Source organism: Mustela lutreola, chromosome 3 (genome assembly GCF_030435805.1).
Source record: "Mustela lutreola isolate mMusLut2 chromosome 3, mMusLut2.pri, whole genome shotgun sequence".
NCBI classification, from domain to species: Eukaryota; Metazoa; Chordata; class Mammalia; order Carnivora; family Mustelidae; genus Mustela; species Mustela lutreola.
In genome coordinates this window covers 175,762,648-175,783,016 of record NC_081292.1, presented here as the reverse complement: position 1 = coordinate 175,783,016, position 20,369 = coordinate 175,762,648, and the positions used below count along the sequence as shown (strand labels likewise).

Here is a 20,369-nt window from a genome sequence, read left to right as displayed (position 1 = left end):
ATGCACAGAAAAGATACTCTAGCTGCATGGAGGTAAGGAAAGATGCTTCTAGATGGGAGCAGAAAGGAAGTACCTCATTGACACGTCTGGCTTGGACCGGGAGAAAAGTGATAGCTTGGGAATGTGGAAATGGTATCGCATCTTCGCTGCTTCAGGGCTGCCTCCCCAGAGCCTTGCACTGGGGCCAATGCTCAGTAAGGACTCACTAAGTAAGAGTGGAATGAACCAAAGGGACAAAGCACAGGTCTGCAGACACACGTGATAAAATGAGGCCCGGGGAAGGGTATGGCCATGGGCAGGCCAAGTGGAGAAGGATGGATTGTGTTAGATCCCAAGTATGTGAAAAGGGATCGAAGGAGGTAAATCTGAGAAACATGGTGGGACCGATGGCGAAGAACCTCAAATGCAAGGCTAAGGTATCGCCGTCTAAGTCTAGGGACACCAGAACGTGTTTCAGGATCCGTCCAGATGTAGTAGTACTAATCCACGTCAGCTCCAAGGAAAGGAACAGATTCTACAATCCATACATTGTATATGTTGACCAGCGTGACTGTTTTTCTGTCTCTTCCCCTGAAGGAAAGTATGGTTGGCACCAATTAGCGTTCACCATTTGGCTTTCAGGTAACCTGAAATTTACCAAACGTGGACTCTAGTTTTATGAGATTTCTGTTGATGTTTTTTAAATATTAACTCCGCCCCCTAAGGGATAGGGAAACAGCCTCTTTTTCTATAGACAAATAAAGACTTCCCATAGAGACACCAGTGTAAAAACAAACAAAAAAAGGACTCCAGGCTTATCCCTCTGATTGCCAGCGAAACAGGACTGACTTTGTGTAGTTCCTACAAGTGAAAGGAAAACCCATCCCTTCAAAAACCCTGGAGACCCATCTCCAGATCTCTTAACTACTTTCAAGTTTTTCCTGAACTCACACCGCAATCTATCAGAATGTTCCTACAAGAATATGTAGACAGAGCTTCACACAGCTTCATAGCTCTGGGCCCAAGATTGGGAAGTACATACTTTATCAAAGGGCTTGAGACAAACAAACAAACTGCTCATTTATAGAAAATGGGGGGGGGGGAGCGAAGGGCACACGGTATGCTTTTCATTTTATACCTGGCTCTCATCCAGAATGGCAGGATAAAGAGCTCAGCACAGGAACAAACTGTATCCAGTTTTGTCCCCACACGTGCCAACGTGCATGGATGCAGAGGGGCAGAGACTGGGGGCCTCCCTGGGGAGGAAAAACCCTTGGGCTTTGCCAGATCCTGGTATCTATTGCTTTGGGCCACTCTGAACCCACCCCTCCCTATCATTTCCCACAAGTATGCATGTTCAAAGAGCAGTAAACAAAAGGGTCTATTAATGGCACCATAAACCTTCCCTCCAAAGTCTCAGCATACTACTTCTCAAAGCCCTTTACTGTACATCCTGATCAGCACGTGTCTCAGCCACTCAGACTACCCACTGGTGTAGTACCAGTACATCACCTTGGGGATCTCTGAAAAAGGGAGCAAGTGGGAAAGAGGAAGGTTATGCTGAGGCGGGGGAGGGGATGGGCACTGAGGCAATCAACAGGCCTCAGAGGCCGGGAACAACTTCAAGTGAAAGTCTGAAGTTCACATCTGTTTTTCTTTGTTCAAGGTGTGTGTGTGTGTGCGTGTGTGTGTGTGTGTACATACAGAAAACGTAGCTCCTGAGTAAATTATACGGATTTTTAACAGATACCCCTGAGTGAGAATTGTCCTTCCTTGAAGCCTCTTTGGGGTCTGCACATTTATTTCAAGCATGCAGCCATCGTTGGAGGCATTTTTGGAATGCTTTCTCAAGTTCCCATTTCCTTTTTTTTTTTTTTTGCGACAGCCTTCTCAGCCTTGGGCATATTCCTTTGAATGGTCTCTACAGCAGCCAGTCTCGGCCCTTTGAGGGCACATTTGATCTGTGGAAATGGCCAAAAAGCTCTGAGAGCCAAATGTGAATAAAGGGGCCGATTAAGCTGGGTACTGATTCCCAGTGACATACTATCTGAAGCCAAAGAACCCTAAAACTAAAGTTCCCAAAACATAGCTGCTCACAACGGCTCTGGTGACTTTTGTTGGAAATGAACTCTGAGGACTTTACAGACATACTTTAGTGTAATGTTCATGGGGTTAAAGTTCATTTGCCTTTATCCCCACCTCTGTACAACAGCAGTTAAGAAGGCCATAACCGCACTTGAAGAAAGGCCCACATGCATATCATACATTTTGGAGATAGGTTTTTCAAAAACCAATTCCCATACTAGCCTCCCACAGTCATTCAACTTAAGAAACATCTGTTAAAAAAAAAAAAAAAAGAAAAAAGAAAGAAAGAAACATCTGTTGAGTGACAACTAAAAAGGCAGTAATAAGGACTATCCCAAGCACTGAAAAGGAAGACCTGGGTAGAGGTACCTTAGAGTCCCTTTTTATTTACAACCCAGACTGACTCAACAACCACGAGAGGCAAATATTGCAACCATGTTTTACAAATGCAAAAATTCATCTGTAACATGCACGAAGTGGACACAAAAAAGCGAAACATTTCCTTGGAGAAGAGCTAGGCAAATATCAAATGGTGGTGTTCCTGTGATCCATCCTCTCGGGTTACCTCCCTGGGGAATAACTTCTGAACCCAGAAAGACGACCCACCTGTCATGAGACTTAGTAGCAGGAAATTACATTTTGACAAAATTTCATCACCACATCAGCATCTCCTGTCCCCTTCCCCGTGTCTTCTTGTAACACAAAACCCACCTAATCCTGTTGCCGGTAATGAAAAATGTAATTTTTAAAGCATTATCAAATAAGTCAACACTTGAGCAATGCTACTTGAGACCTATGGATTACTGCATTATTGCATCCGGTAGGAATTTACATCTTCCGGACTTGACCCACTTGAACTATGCCTACGAGAGCTGAAAAACAGATAAGGCTTTTCTGCCCTCCTCCCAACTCAGCCTACCGATGAGGCTTCACTGTAAAGCACCTAAAAACAGCAAAAGGTTATGATATGTGTATAGTGAAAGATCCCCACCCTTTCAACAATGAATTTTTGGTCCAACCCATTGACTAAAAGTTTTATCTTGTATTCAAATGCCTCGAAACTTCCTGCCAATTTGAGTCAAGGGCAACACAGTTATAAATATCTGGTTAAAGCATTACTAGCAGTTTCTACTTCCACTAAGAAAGCAGGACTAAAATATTCTTAAGTTGTTTGGCTACCGTCATACAGCAAAATGTAGCCACAAAGCAACTCTTCCTCACCCAACTATGCCTAAGAAAAAGTAACTATTGTAATGACTTTTCTTCAATGGAGATCAAGGTTTGAAATCTTATATTGCAGATTCAACTAGAAAAATTTGTATGAATGAATTCTTCCACTTAAATGTGTCAAAACGGCACATTTCTCTTTCACTTAAAATAAACAGCTGTGACTTAAAAAAAAAATTCTTCACTTTAATCTAGAAAATGTATACACCACAGGAAAATGTAAAGAAGGAATAAACATTTCTCAAATTCTTGCCAGCCAGGGAAAGCCATGATTCATCTGTGGTTCTAAAGCCGCCCTTTGCTTAAAGGACTTGAACTTTTAGAATTCTACATTCAATGTCAAAAATGTTTCAATAGGACAGGAAAATAATGTTTCCATCATATTTAGATCTTCCCCTTTCTTAAAAAATCTGTGATGAGAAGATATTTGAAATGTTAACCAACTTTTAAACCTTGCTGGTATTCTATTCCTTTCTCCTCCTCCCAATTCACTGTATATGGGGAGGAGTATGGCAGTTTGATGTAGAAAAAGCCTCTGGCTTCCTGGTTTTAATGTCCAAAAGCTCAAGTCTTTAAGGGAATGGCACAGGCAAAGTATTCAGGACAGGAGGGGAGGATTCCTCTGAGAAAAGAAAACAGTTCCCTTCGCCTGGGAATAAAGAGAGAAACAGCACGGTGTATGGCTCTGTACCTACTAGGATTCTGAATATGGCGCCTGTGACCTTTCTCTGTATCTTGTCTTCCCAAACCTGTTGATTTCTTACTTGACACAACTGCACAGCACTACTGTGACCGCAATTCGTTTCTTCAGCCACCTCACTGATGCTGATGCCATAATTCATCCTACCACTCACTTAGAGAAGATCAAGCCTTCTAGAATGCTTACATATTAATAAGGCACCTTATAAAACACTGCCAAGTATTCTGTTTTTAAGCATACCCGATTCTGGTTAACAGGCCAATAAAATTTTTTAAAAATCAGTATTAACTAAATTCATAGTTCTGGGAGTGTATATGTGCCCTGCATTTTAACACTTACACTACTCAATCTCTGATGGGTAAAGAAGACCACTGACTCATTGGATGGGCTGTGAAATGCTTATTAAAGAAATCTCCTGGCTTAGAATTTGGTTCTACCACCAGGGGTTGGATGGTAGCATTTAGGGAGGATCTCAGTCTTGTTAGCTATGGGAATCACCTAAGTAAAAAAGCTAACCAAGTTAACCAAAGCTAACACCTAGCTTCAAGTTCCAGACACAGGGAGAATTTCTCTGCTCTTTTGAAGATATACCTGGGAGATGTCAGGGCAAGGGGAGACTTGGGCAAAGGACAGACCTATGTGGGGAGTGAGGAAGGAAAGAAGGAAGGAAGGAAAGAAAAGAAGGGGGGAGAAAAAGAAAAAGAGAAAAGAAAAATCAAGGCAGGATTGAACTGGAGAACTTTTTAAAGGTTTTATGTCTGTTTGTCAAAGAGAGAGCGAGCTGAGCGAGAGAGAGCAAAAGCAGGGGGAACAGCAGGCAGAGGGAGAAGCAGTCTCCCCAGTGAGCAGGAGCCCAGTGTGGGACTCAATTCCAGGACCTTGGAATCATGACTTGAGTTGAAAGCATATGCTCGCAGATTGAGCCACCCAGCAGTCCCAGGATTGAACTAATGAATTTAAAGTTAGAGGTAAGACCACAAGATGCTTGCTACTCTATGTTAACAAGCTAAGCCAACATCTTTTCCAAGAGGCCAGACAGATCAGAGCTGGCAAGACCCAGTTTCATGGACTTAAAAGGCAAAGGGTAAGTGACCAGCCAGGCCAGTGCTCTCACGGAGCTGCTTAAAGAGCACTTTTGCCTGGTGTGAGTCACATGGGTGAGAGCTGGTGCAGATAACAAGGTTGCTGGCCGGGCCTTCCAGCGGCTGCCAGGGAGGAACATTCAGGGAGAGCTGCCAACATATGAGAGGCCACCTCACTCCAGTTCCCCCTGTGTCCCAGTGAAAGTTGTCCTGGCAGGGCTGATGGCTTCGGGAGCTCACCAGCAAAGGAAGGCACATGTATTATGAAAAGAAGAGAAGAGAGGGGCTGACCAGGGAGCTGCCCGTCCAGCCTGCACGCCCCAGCTGTGAATCTCGCCAGCACCGCGGGCCTCTCCTGCCCTCAGCAACAAAGGGCAGGAGCTGGGGCAGGAAACTTGTCCAGAAGGTTAGAGATTTATGGAGAAGACAGATGAAAACAACAACAACAACTTATGGTTGGCAACAGTTAAAAATATTCTGCCGGGGCGCCCGACTGGCTCAGCCGGTGGAGCGTGTGACTCTTGACCTTGGGGTCCTAAGTCGGAGCCCCATGTTGGGTGTGGAGAGTACTCAAACATAAAAGCTTAAAAAAAAAAAACCAAAAAACAGTATTCTGTCAATAATGTATTAAGAAAATATGAAAAAGCATTCTGAAATCTTTAAAGCTTTAGAATATTCACTTTAGTTATTTCCTATTCTTTTTATTAATAGGGAGTGTGCTGATAAAGCAAAAGATAAGGCCAGTGGGGTCAACACCATAAGAGCCCTCCCCCTATCCCCTCTGCTACGGAACTCAAAAAGTCTGCAGTCTCTCTTCTACTGAAATTAGAATGCATCCCCACATACATGACAGTCAGAGGAACTCAAAGAAACAATCCCTCCCCATCACAAGTCAGACCACATAATGTGGAACAGGAAGCTTTACTTTTAATCGAGCTCAACCAAAATAAACCTGTTGCTTGAAAACATGAAAGTAATATGATGCCTTCTTGCCTACTTGAGAAAGCAAGTCATGAAAGTCAGTCTTTCTTCTCATTTCATGAGACCTATTTTTGCCCCATATTCTCTCTCCTAGGAATTAAATTCCAATTCTGAGGTTTATAGTTGATATTGTAATTTCACATCAGCTTATTGTTTTGTATTTTTTTTTTTTAATGGTCAGAAATACAAGGTATAGGTTTATTGGTCTGGCTTTAATACAAACCAGGAGGCTTAAATTAAAATCACAACTTAGTTTACAATGTGGCATAGAGATAGTAAAAAAGTGTTGCGATACCGTTTCTGTAATTAGGCAAAAGGGAATCAAGCGGGCTCAGGTCGGTCCTACTGCCTTTAATTTTTCTGTTCAACACTAAATAGATTTTGCATTCTTTGCTGTCTCCCCAGAGTCCTATCAGAAATTGCTTCAAGAAACCAAGTGCCTGATTTTACATTTGAGTAATTGTCTGACTACCCAATTGTTTCTTATCAACCATCATCAGCTTTTCCGTAAGAGCCTAAGAAGCAGAGCACAGAATTACGCTCACACAGACGGCCCCCCGTCTGCAGCGGGCGGAGGTAAGGATCATTAACACCACTGACATCACTTTTGGCAGCCAGAGAAAAGGGAAAACCTGTGTTTAATCTACTTCCTACTCACCACAAGTTTCAGCCGGAGTCCCCGATAATATGGGTTGTGGTTGACTTTATGGAAGAACTTGGTAATGCAAGAAAAATGTACTGCACTGAACAAGCATCTTTAAAAAGGAACCACGAGGTACCTCAGCTGTGTGGCCCCGATCTTCTGGAGGTATTCTGGTCATTAAACGGGCCTCAGGGAGGCCAGGGCCATTCTCAACTGTTCCCAATAAGACCAAGCTCAACAGAAGACTTTCCCCTCTGCACACATCTAGTTAACATCTCCTGGAGGCCATCAGCATAAATCACAAAGAAAAAAGTTTTATCTTTTGTCTTCCTTCTTGCCTTGAGAACACTAAGGGCGTTCGTGGGGGAAGAATTTAATCTAGATTCTTCAAAGTAAACTGAGCTGTTGCTATTTCTGGGGTCTAAAGGATGAATGAAAACTGTCTGAAATCAATCAAAACTGGTCATCAATATAGAAGTATAGGGCAGCATATTTCAATTGTATTCATGCACTATTGTGACTTCCTCTACCTTAAGAATTCTTGTTAAAAAAGTGCAAAGTCATAAAGATTTCTGGGCTATGAAAGCAAGTCTTAAAAGTCAACGTGAAGGAGGATACGCGAAACTACCCCATCCATACTAGGCTACAGAAGACCACAGGTGGGACCTCCATGGAACTGGGTTATGTTTATGAGAAGGCGTAACACGGCTTGCAATAAAGTAATGCAACCTTGAGTTACCACTCCCTGAGTGAGGAGTATCCTGTATGGTCTTCTGAATCCTAAAATGTAATTTAGGAAATTTAATCCAAAAAAGTTTACTTTGAGAGGTAAAGTTGGTAAGGAGGGTCCTGCCACAAGGCAGTTATGCTTTTCAAAGCCTGACCAATTTTGACTGAAAACTTATTCTCAAGTTAAAATTTAAAAGGAGATTAAGACAATTTACATCTCTGTTCATTCTTCTCTCTATGATTTTGAGCAGGTTACTACTAACTCTCTTCCATCCCAACGTTTTCATTTGTAACATGGGGGTAACAGTACCCATTTCATAGGGTTCTCTCTTGAGGTTAAATGAGTTGATACATGGAAACAATGAGCCCTCAAACATTAGCTCTTATTTGAAGCATTCTTATTAAGAACTAGATACCCTGGATTTCCAATTTCCTCCTGATACCTGAAAACACACATTAACCAGAAATGTGCTGGTGGAAGAAGCAAGCAAGAATGAATGAATCCATTGGCCAGATGCCAGCCAAGGGCTGAGGCCAAAGCCAGGATCAGGATGTGCTTTGGGAAGGGAGACAACATTTGCTGAGAGAGGAGGTGGCAGGGGGCTGGGGGGAGCGCCACAACAAAGAGAAAAGGTAAAAGTAGTAGAGGTGAGGCTAAAAATAAGACCCTGGGATAGGATTTTAGACAAAGACCCATCTACCTACACAGGGAACAGCAGGGGTTAAATATTAGGACAGATAGCATTAGCATATCTTTGAGTAGATCTTAAATTAATGCTATCCACAGAAACACTGCTGAAAGCCTACTTCTCTTGCTTTCTCAGAAGAAATTAGAAGCCTGAAGCGCCCCCCCAATCCCTTCTAAGTCGGCTAATGAAAGACTTATAATGCTCCATGAAAGGATTCACAAAGAATTCTCATGAATAGGCTTAAATGGATGTTCAGTGAGATTCTTATGCACTATTTCCAGGTTCCAAAGGAGCATGTTTCTAATTGTTGGGGGAGGAAATGGGTAGCTTTTGTTTCCGAATTCTTGTCCCCAGTCTTGCATCTGACAAAGCTGAACAGGAGTGACACAGCCAGTCAACGCGGCCTGACGAACTTGGAGAAAAACTGGAATTGCTGCCAGATGTACACGGCTAATGGATGGGCAGCTGGGGTGGGCGGCGGACACCGGAAAGATAATCTGAAATAACGAATAATGTATACACTGCTTGCATCTCTAAGGTCTTTGAAGCAGACAATGGTGCAGATTTCCAAGCGACTGCAAACACTTCTCTATTGTCCAGGTGAAAGAGGCAAAATTCTTCCAGTTGACAAGGAGCAGCTGACCTCTCACCCACTGACCCTCGAGTTCATGGTCCTTTGCTTTCATCCTTCAAGTGCCACTTCCACGTTGCTCTTGTTCCTCTCTCTGTTCCCCATTATCTCAGCCTTTCACGTTTTCATTTGGAGAATGGTGTCTGTTGAGAAGTTCCCCAGGACGGCGTTCTGTCCATGAACTAGAAGCCTCCTGAGAATAGCTGGACCAAATTCTTCATTAAGAGGTGGTGGCGACTCTTAAGTTAGGGATTCTTATGAAGGCTATTTCTCAGGGGCGCCTGAGCAGTTCAGGCGGCTGAACGTCCTACTCTTGATTTCGGCTCAGGTCATGATCTCAGGGTCATGGGATCGAGCCCTGTACCAGGCTCTATGCTCAGCACCGCCTGCTTGTTCCCCCTTTCTGCTTCTTCCTTTCCCCACACCTCCACTAGCATGTCCTCTCTCTCTCTGATAGATAAGTACATCTTAACAACAAAAGAGAATATTTATCAGTGACCCTAAGGGGATCACAGTTCCAGGGGTGGTAGAGGGGGTCTGTGAAGGTGATCCCCAGGCCCTCTGGTGTGCCAGGCAGGAGCCATCTGGATTTCAGCTGAAACACACCCGTGGGGCTAAAACACTTTTCTCTGTGGAGACCTTCTAGCCTCCAAGCATTTCACTAAATCTCGAGGTCTCAATTTGGGTGGGCGGGAGTAATTTCTCCCTGCAAGAGATATTTGGCAATGCTTGGAAACATTTCCGGTTGTCACAACTGGGGTTGGGACGAGGTGGGAGAGAAGCTGTTGGCATCTAGTGGGTGGAGGCCGGGAATACGCCTAAACCTCCCACGACGCTCAGGATGGCCTCCTGCAACAAAGAACGATCTGGCCCCAAATGTCAGTAGTGCTGAGGCTGAGAAACCACGCTCCGGGGCTGTTGCCAAAGCCACCAAATATGCTTGCTGACTGTCTCTAGGGTCCACATCAGTTCTGTGCATGAGAGTGAGGCAAGAGGTAGGTGTTCCTGTTCCAAGACCTTCCTTTATTTATGATGGCCACACCTCAGAATCCCAATGGCTACACTCCATGTTCCTGGCCTTTCCCCATTTGTCGCTGCTGGAAATTTTCTTCTCCTGCATCCCACTTCCTTCCTTTTCGACCAGAAGACAGCCGATCCGATTAACCAGTCCAGGCCCATGTTTCCCTTTGTCCCTCCTCCACAGGGAAACAGGGATGTCTAGACACAACACAAACGCAATGTCTAAAGCAGGGAGACTACCAAGCATGGTGGAGGCCAACGCAACAGCGTCTGGGGAAGACTCACGGGTGTGAAGCTGCTCCATCTACACTGACCGTGGGAGATGGACCCTCCGGGGAGATGCCCTTGATTACTCCCAAGTTTGTATCTCATCCCACCGAGCCAGTACTTTGTGGATGGTCTTGGACAAGTCACTTGACCTCGCTTTGCCTCCACCATTTAGTGAAATGGAGAAAATATCTAGTCCTCCCAATCATTTGTAAAACTCAGTGAGTTTTGTGACTATTAGTCATGCTCAATGTCCTCAAATATCTGGGAGTAAATGGAAGTTAAGAACTAGGTCCCCTCTATTCCAGAATTAGTCAACTTTTTAAAATAAACCCACTAACTTTGCTCTCTAAGAGATGACTCCTAAGTCAGAATACTATTGCCTAGAGATTTTTTTCACTTTATGAAATACTCACCTGGGAAGATGATTTATTAAAAAAAAAAAAAAAAGTCAAAGTTCAAGATAGAAATTTCAGTTGCTGTTTCTAAGTATAAGATGTCTTTTGAGGGGCACCCAGGTGGCTCAGTGGGTTAAAGCCTCTGCCTTCAGCTCAGGTCATGATCCCAGGGTCCTGGGATCAAGCCCCGAGTCGGGCTCTCTGCTCAGCAGGGAGCCTGCTTCCCCTTCTCTCTCTCTGCCTGCCTCTCTGCCTACTTGTGCTCTGTCTGCCAAATAAATAAATAAAATCTTGAAAAAAAAAAAAAAAAAAGAGGTCTTTCCAGAAGGATACTTTTCGGGTCTGTTTTCCCTAAAACTTAAACTAGAGGGCACCTGGGTGGCTCAGTGGGTTAAGCCGCTACCTTCGGCTCAGGTCATGATCTCAGGGTCCTGGGATCGAGTCCCGCATCGAGCTCCCTGCTCAGCAGGGAGCCTGCTTCCCTCTCTCTCTCTCTGCCTGCCTCTCTGTCTACGATGATCTCTCTCTGTCAAATAAATAAATAAAATCTTTAAAAAAAAATTTAAAAAAAATTAAAAAAATTAAAACTTAAACTAGAAAAATAGCTGGGTGAGGGGCAGGGCACAGAGACCGTCATCAATGAAGAGTCTGAGGGTTCAAAATTCTAAAAATCGGACGATGGACAGAAAAAACAAGTTGAGTTCCAAGTGGTTAAGTATGAAGCTTTTTCAGATGGCACCCGAAGGTAACGGTAATAAGAACAAATACTCCTGAAATAAAGCCACAGAAGGAAAACAATAGCTTCTTAAGGAAAGTTCATAAGGAAAACAATAGCTTCTATTCTTTCCACACCTTAGCTGACAGAATGCCTTCAGAGTAAAATCCAACCACACAATTCCACCATTACTACCCAACAGCAGACAGGCTATAATTAACATTTAATTAACATCCTTATGGTGCACTTTGCTTAATTCTGTTCAAAAACTGCCTTACGTTTTCCCCACAAAACCATGTCACAAATGGGCAGTGGTCTGTCTCTTCCTTTAGTTACTTTCCTTCCTGAACAGTATAAGGAAGAGCGTGACTACGTAAGTGTCCACGTCAAATCTCATTCTTAGGAGATGCCTCTCTTCCTTCCTGCCCTTCCACCCTGAGCTCTCCTCATTCCCAACCATCAGCAGCACCGAACAGAGCCTCTCAACACAGCCACTGACTTCACACACATCATTTCTGCTGGATCCTCCCCACAGAGTTTCGAGTAGAAAAAAAGACCATCCCAGAGTCTTCCAAACAGAATTGCAAGGATGAAGAGCAGCCAGATCCTTGCTGAGTTCCTCCTTTAATGCACAGCTAGAGGGAATTAAAGGAAGGTGACTTGAGATCCATTCGACAGAAGTCAATAAGCTGATGGGAAGGGTAGTATAAGGACTAATGAAAATATGCAACTGGGTGGCAATCATACTAACTTTTCCTTTAGATGCTCCATTCCCATTTCAACAGGTGACGTCCACTACATGACCAAGTCATGGTAGAAAGGGTTTGTAGATTAATATAAACAGAACAATCAAAGTAGTCCTACATCTGGTATTAGGGGGACTTCCTTGATCATATGGTTATGGTTAAGAGAATCATGTTGCCCATGACACTGGTGAAGAGTAGCACTGAGGAAAGATTGGGGGTCTCCCCACCCCAATAGTCCTCTTTCTAACCAAGAGTCATTAAAATCTTTATAGCCCAACTATTCAGAGAAGGAAAGAGCCTCCCCAAAAAGAAATGATCCCCCGCAGAGGAAAAACAAGGTGATACCCAATAAGGATGCAAAGCAAGATTCGTAGCAGCCAAGTCATTCAACTATACAATGGGGACTTTCATTAGACAAAAGGGCAAACCTATAGCAGAAAAGACCCCAAAAAGTCTCTGAAAACTACTAATTTATTGTAAATGAAGAATACACATCAATTTGGTCCAAAATTGTTATAATAGCATAGGTATCAAATTAATAGGGATTTGAGATATAGATAAACATAGGTATTTCCACATATTTACAATACCATATCTAGCTTTGGTCTCCACTCTTCAGGTATACTAGAGAAAAGTACATAGGGAATTACTAAATTATGAAGCAATAAAACAGAATAGTCCTTCTCGAACTTTAATGTGCTTAGGATCTCTCGGGGGTTTTGTTAAAATGCAGATTCTGATTCACGTGGTTTGTGGGAGGGCCCAAGTTCAACCTGCTGCCAGGTGACCCCAATGCTGCTGGTCTGGGGACCACATTCTGAGCAGCAAAGGAGGAAAGAACCTTGAAGAAAAGGGGAAACATACTATTTAATTTCAGTAAAAGAATAGGAAGAGGGCTTAACTGGGGACTTTAAGGAAGACTATATGGTAAGTCATCTATTCTCCACCTCAGTAGGGTAAATGAGCTTAAATTACAGCAGAAGTTTTGAACTGAAACACAAAGAAAAATTTCCAGGCATAAAAGTTCTAAAAGAATTAACTAGACAAGAATGAGAAACCTCCATGTCAGGGCTCCTTGAAAAACACAGAAGGGATGGGGGTAACTGCAAAGAAGATACTGGGAAGAGAGAAGACAACAACAGCCTCCACACTGATGGGTTTCCACCTGCTTACTATTCAGGTTGCGGGAGACTGAAGACAGTTGGACTGGAAAAGAGGGCTGTAAACTGTGATCCACTACATTTCTATCTCTTTAAAACACTGATGCAGATTACTTTGATGTCTGGAGGTCCCAGTCAAGAGGAAGTGAGCAGGGCCATGTGTGTTAGCTCACAGATGCTAGAACCAAAATAAACAAGCATTTACCACGACCCAAAGGAATACAGACACCCTGCCTTCCAGCTGTCTTTTACCAAATAAACCTCAAGGCACAAACAGGAGGTTAGTTCTTAACTCCCTGTCTTTATTATTTGAGGGGACCAACAGGTAGAAAAAGCCACCAGACTGCCAACGCAGATCTCCTCTCGAAAACAGGAGTAGAATCAACATAAACAATTAAATGCTTACTGCAATCTGCAACACCTTCAACTTGGAAGCATCGAAAGTACTGATATCAAAATATGCTCCCGTTTTTCCACCAAGCATTAATCTATCCTCCCTAATGCTTCTGTAGAGAAAGGCTGACTCTACGTACACGGATCTCATCCCCAGGACCCTAGGATGCGTGCAGAGCAAGATCCAGAAGCAGGACATTCTGCATCCGGGGAAGCGGCAAAGCCATCATGACTCCAAGGTATCAAAATGTGGGTATCCTGAGCACGGAAGAATGGTCTGTGGGTACCAGTAACTTCCATTCACACTAACAGACAGCAGCAAACGAGAAGAAGGGAAACCGCCTCGGATCACGAGCATGCCCTTCCGTCCAACTTATTAGCAAGTTAGTTACTACAAGGTTCCATTTTCACCTCAATGAAGCTTCACAGCAGTGCCAAGCTCTTCATTATTTGAAGGCAATTTCATTCACTGGGCCTGACCCGCTGCTCTGACCAGGAGTTGCAGCTTTACTGGTCTGGAAGACAAGCCCCAGGGAGGCAAGGAGAGGTTTCTAATGGCTTTAGGAAATGAAAGGAACAAGGGGTGGCCAGACATACACCCCAAGAACTAATTCTAAAACCAGGGCTGGGGAGCGCAATTCACATGCTATGCAATTCACATGAGTTAATTTCCTAAGCAAGTGGGGTTAGAAGGAAAATACATTTCATCAAGGGTTACCAGATACAGCAGGAAGGGGAACTGCCCACAAGTCACTTATCCTTCCAGCTACCTGATGGGGGTTAAGACCCTAGAACCCCCCAGCACTCAGACATTTGATCAACATCACTGAGCTGCTGTTCCTGGTAAAACGGCGATAAAAGTGCCCACCTAGCTGGGCACTGGGTCGTTGTGAGGATGTGTGTGCAAGCGGGGGAAGAAGCAGAGGGAGAGGGACAAGCAGACACTATGCTGAGCTCAGAGCCCAACAGGGGGCTCGATCTCATGACCCTGAGATCATGATCTGAGCAGAAATCAAGAGTCAGATGCTCAACTGACTGAGCCACCAAGTACCTCAGCACCCCAAACATTTATAACCTGAATGTTTATACTTCATTAGCTGAAAGGTAAAATTGTATCTAGGCATGGTACAATCATACTATATTCTCCATATGCCACGAAATTTAATTTTTTCTGACTGTGAATAAACTTGTTTGATTAACATCGTTTGCCAAATTGTTCTTGACACTTGTGATCTCCAGTTGTACCTGATTTATCACTGTGTTTCATACATAATTGGCACTCAATAAATAACTGTTTATAGATATTAAGGTATATATAAGAAAACCAGATGCACATACGCACATATTCTAAGGCACATATGACTTGAATAAGAGGAATTTTAGGGGCGCCCAGTCAGTCAATCGTCCAACTCTTGGTTTCATCTCAGGTCATGATCTCAGGGTCATGAGATCAAGCCCTGCATTGGGCTCCACACTCAGCACGGAGTCTGCTTGAGACTCTCTACCCCTCCCCCTGTGTCTCTCCCCTCCTCTCTCTCAAATAAATAAATAAATAAAATTTTTTAAAAAAAAGTGATTTTAGGTAAAGAAAAATGGCTCTTAAGTTTTTGTGGTTTCCCCTACATTTAACAGTAAGTAGGCATTTGTTAACCTCTTAAAAGTATTGTCCCCCTTTTGATAAGTATTTTTTTTAAAAATTTCAATCTATTTTTTAATACTACAAATTAAACAGGACTTAGAAAATAAAGCTAATTTTATATTGATTATAGTTGTTTTCAAATTTTACTTGTATCCTCCTCCCTCCCTGAATATTTGAGTAAAACCACTCCTGGGGAGAGGGTGTGATACGTACGTAACATATCTCACACACACACACACACACACGCACACACACGCACACACAGAGTCCCCATCAGCAACACACCCAACGTTTGTTCCATGTCAGCCCCTATGTTAGGAGTTTGAATGCTCATTATTCCATCTAATCCTCATGACCATCCTGAGGTTGCACTATTATTCCTGTTTTAAAACTGAGAAACTGAGGTTTGGAAAGGAGAGTAAATTCCTCAAGATCTTGAAGCTAAGTAAACAGGGCCACCAGGTTTCGGAATCCATGCTCGTGACCACAGATTTACAGACAATGCTGGAAAAAGCATGGGGGGAAGTATGGCAAGCCTGTCATCTAAACACAGTCCACCGGAATAGACAGAGTTATTTTTGTAACAGGAAATGGGGGTAAGCTCCGTTGTTTACAGAAGGTAATGAGAAATTACATAGCAAAATGCCACTCGGATAAATCTACATGGAATCAGCTAAAACACCATTTCGCACAGCAGGCACCTGGGTATCAGAAAGAGCTCTGCTTCCGGAAAACAGTCTGCCAAAGAGATTGCCATCATAGAAGTACGCTTTTATCCCTTGTTACGGACCCTCCCGTAAAAACACTAAACATGAAATCGCTCATTTCTTGAAGAGTCTAGACAGTGGTAGACGCAAGCAACTGGGTGTGACTAATAAATTCTGACAAACACACACAAACAGAGCGGAAAGGTAAAGCGCAAGGCCTGACATTTATGGGCCCCATAAAATAGGAACCCCGTCCCCTCTCAAGACTGTAGGCTCTTCTGGCCCAGGGCTCCCAGTGCAGGCTCCCGTATGTGGGGGGATATTTTTATCCAACTACTTTTCATTCAGGCTTTCCGTCCTTTATTTAGAAAACCAAAATAAAACCAGAAAGAGCATACATATCGTCATAAGCCATACACTATATAATATGTAAAGAAAAGTCCTTTGACATTAGCAGCCCCCAAAGAACAGAAGACTGAAAAGTAAATCGTAAACAGCTGCATCTCCCTCTCCAACTGTTTACATTCTTAGACATCCACTTTTTAAAAATATTCCCTATGTCGATCAAAACACACTGTACTCGAGCAGAGGAAAACAATGACGTTAGCTTGAAGACATTATACGGTTTACACATAAACAGAGCTTCAGTGTCCTTATTCTAGCTGGCAGCAACTGATCTACATGGCTCAAGCGGAGAGCTGTAATTGTGTTAATTATCTCTGTTTACAGAAAACTCTAAAACATATATGTAACCTTTAAAACAGCACCTAGGCCGAGTGTGTGTTCCCCACGGCAGAGTGGTTTAACAAATCAAAACAGTCCGAAAGCTCTGCATGTTGAACTTGGGGGGCACCAAGTGTGGGGGACAGGGGACGCCATTATTAGACACACTCTGTCCCTTCACCCCTTGCCTCCCCTCCCCCCACCACCTTTTTTTTTTTTTTTTTAAACTTTCCCTTAATAGCTTCTCCCTGTCAATGAGTGCCACCGTAAATACCCATCAGCCTCATTACTGCTACCCGGGCTTAGAAAACCGGGTGGCTCCATTGCAGCAGCCAGTTTTTAAATCTCTGCCATCGAGCGTGAAGCACGAATGCCACAAAAAGCTAACCCGAAAATCATGATCTCCCCATCGCAACACACGGAGGTGGACACGGAGCAGGGAGGAGTCAGATCTCTAACATTCTGTTACGTTTTCAAGACATCAGCAATTGGAAGAAAGTCTTCAAAACACAACGTCCATCTACAGACCTCACACATGTACTACCAGGTGTCCGCAGAAAAGGAGATACTTCATTCTAAGATACCTTTTAAACTACAACACAAGCTCACTTCCATCAGGTGTCGCCAACTAATATGAATGGTAAGAGAGCCAATAAGTTCAGGCAGATAAAAGAGCTGGCTGTCCCGAACGGTCATTAAGAAAGCATTTATCCTATACCCACATGTCTGAGGAATGAGCCAAGGTGAATCACCAAGTTCATCTTACTGAGAAAATTTTGATGTTCCAATCTGGCATGAATGAGCTCACTGAAGGTGGTGAAACAATCCTGGGTACGCTTCTTAGGTCAGCCAACCGTCGCCCAAAAGTTACTAGGGGCTGTTTGAAAACATTCACCATACGACTAGAAGTCAATGTCCTGACAACCAAAGCTCTGAGTGTTAACACACGTTGGCAGGTTTATGAGGATGAATACACAGAACTAATATATTGCACCTTTAGAATACAAGTAAAGATAGTTTCAGAAATCTGATGACTTGATCAATTACCTCCTTATCGATGCATTGCGACAGCAGTGTGAATTCAAATGCAATGGTCCAAACCACAACTGGGATGGAATTCTAGGGAAGCCCCTAATTGCCTCCTGTAATATATAACGATTCCTCCTTCCCTTAACAGGCTTCTGAGAAGGCTGCCATCTCTATAGCCAAAGACAGGTCTCAGTGCCTGTGTACTTGCTTTCAATGATGAAGGGTGTGTATGAGAAGCATAAATATATTTGTCTATTTATATAAAGTACTCCCATGAATGGGTCATGACAACGACAAGTCATACTGACATTGGGGGGAAACTGCAACATACAAGGTAAGAAGCTTCCATCAGGGAGGAAGATGGGTGCCCCAAATCCACGCACTCCTGCAAACCGAGTTCTGGGCATGCAGTAAGCCAGCAGTACCAAACACATTCAATCGTGAGCCCCATGAGAAAGAAGGTTCCATGGTTAATGACTTTTAGGAAATATCTCCCTCTAGACTTCAGAGCCTTCACATTTTCTTTAGCCCTGTGTTTCCCAAACTTAGGATCAGAAAATATGCAGATTTTATTTCATACTGTGGTTAATAAGATGTTAATGCACTGATAATTTATAATCTGGCATATAATTTATATGTCAAAAGAATTGTCACTCAGATTTTGAAGGAAAATGGATTTATTTATTTATTTGTTTATTTATTTATTTATGGGCGGGTGGGAAGAGAGAATCAAGAGTGGAGACAGCAGTCTTCATCCCCTAATTATTCAGACTCAATTGGAATTCAGAAAAGCATTCTTCAGGGATACCTGGGTGGCTCCGTTGGTTAAGGGACTGCCTTTGGCTCCGGTCATGATCCTGGGGTCCCAGGATCCAATCCTACATGGGGTTCCTTGCTCAGCAGGGACTCTGCTTCTCCCTCGGACCTTCCCCCCTATCATGTGCTCCTTCTCTCTCTCTCTCTTTCTCTTTCAAAGAAATAAAAACTCTTAAAAAAAAAACTCTTCAGTTTTCATGGCTCATGTATGAAAGCTCTTTTATTTTTACCTTCATGACACTGGTGAATGAATGTCATAGAAATGAAATGGTTTATTTCTACACAAATAATTTTAAATAATACTTGAGAAGCACAGACAAAAGCAAAATGTTTACATTGCTAGGAAAACCAGCTCTACCGTTAGTCTGCCACCATGATCAAAACACCCAATGAGTACTCTTTTTTTTTTTTTTTAAGGTTTTTATTTATTTATTTGTCAAAGAGAAAGACAGGACAAGCCGGTGGAGCAGCCGAAGGAGAAGCAGACTCCCCGCTGAGCAAAGAGCCCAATGTGGGACTCATCCCGGGATCATGACCTGAGCCGAAGGCAGATGCTTAGTCAAGGGAGCCACCAGGCATTCCCAATGAGTACTTTAAAATTACAAGAAAAAAAAATCATAAATGTACTTTTTCAAAATATTAAAAAGAATGTTACATTCCTTTTTAGCCTAAATATTTCCTCAATATACAACTATGGATCCTGGAAACATGGGAAGTTTGAGTTTAGACTTGGATAGAAGTTTTACCATATGGGGTTAAATTCTGCTGTGTTAGAGAAATAATTACAATGTAGCAGACTATTACTTTCATCCCTTTCTTGGTTTCCAAAAGGCTGGGATGATTTACATATTTTCTAAAATATCTCTATGTGTATAGATCATATACTGCCAGAAATATGGAAATGAAACACAATGAGCATAATGTTTATAGAGAGTAAAAAGGAAAAGGTGGTAGGAACGGGATGACCTTAAATTAGCAGATGCAAATGAGAACAACCCCCACAATTAGCCAGATAGGACACAATCCAAGGTTCTTAAAGTGTCCAAGGAAGCGGAATTTATGAAACTAATGAGAGATATGGGGATTGTCTTGAAGACGGTTTTGTAAACTGCTCTAACAAAGACACTCAATGCACATTAGAAATTATTTTATCCAGTAACTGTGGAATAAGAGAGGCTCTACAATTATACATTCACTTCTGTTTGTGCCCAGAATATGACTCAGAGAGGCCCAATGGGGAATAATGAAAAAATAAGCCCTAATACCCCAAATTGCCTGTTTCAGGGGGAAAAATATTACACAGGGCTCAAAGCACAAATAAATGTCACAACTAGCAAGTAATAATCATTAGGCATCCATGTGGTTTTGAAAGCTAAATCCAAATGCTTATTTATAAATCTGAGATAAAGTTGCTGTATTTTTATGATGCCATGTTGGTAAATGGAAAATGTTCTTTCTACAAAGCAAAACATTTTCTGCAGAGAAAACTTTTATGGAGGTCTGGAGCAAAGGAACTTCTAAACATGGCACCTGCATTTAATAAAGGGACAACTAAGTACTGGGCTCTTGAGTCCTAAGTTACAAAGGTTTTGACATCGCCACAAACCAGGGCAGCTGGCGAATGTCCTGAACCATTAACCACCAACAGCAGCTGAAGCAAGTCACATTCCAAACTCTGTAGCACTTCCTATAATACAGTAAAATGTTGATATGCAGTAAAATGTATTTCCTCACTAAGGCTGAATGAAATTATGTAAGCAGAAGAGGACTATTATGATCAAAGCAGATACACGTTTTCAAATGCATTTAAAAACTGAATGAAAAGCAACATAGCAACTTCTTTCAAAAATCCGGCAAAGACAAACAAAATCCATTTTTTTTATTACAATTTAAAACATGGGGCTTTCTTAACACTAGAGAAAACACAAAAGAACCAAAAGTGACAATAAGACCTAAATATGGCACCAGTGCCCTGAATAACCAAATCATGAAAATACAACTGAAATGCTT

General features: G+C 42.6%; 1 protein-coding gene across 1 annotated transcript in view; it reads right to left on the bottom strand.

Annotated features, from left to right (window-relative positions):
* IRS1 (insulin receptor substrate 1) overlaps positions 1–20,369 on the bottom strand; it is a 62,766-nt gene that overhangs the window by 5,592 nt on the left and 36,805 nt on the right. The window lies entirely within an intron of this gene.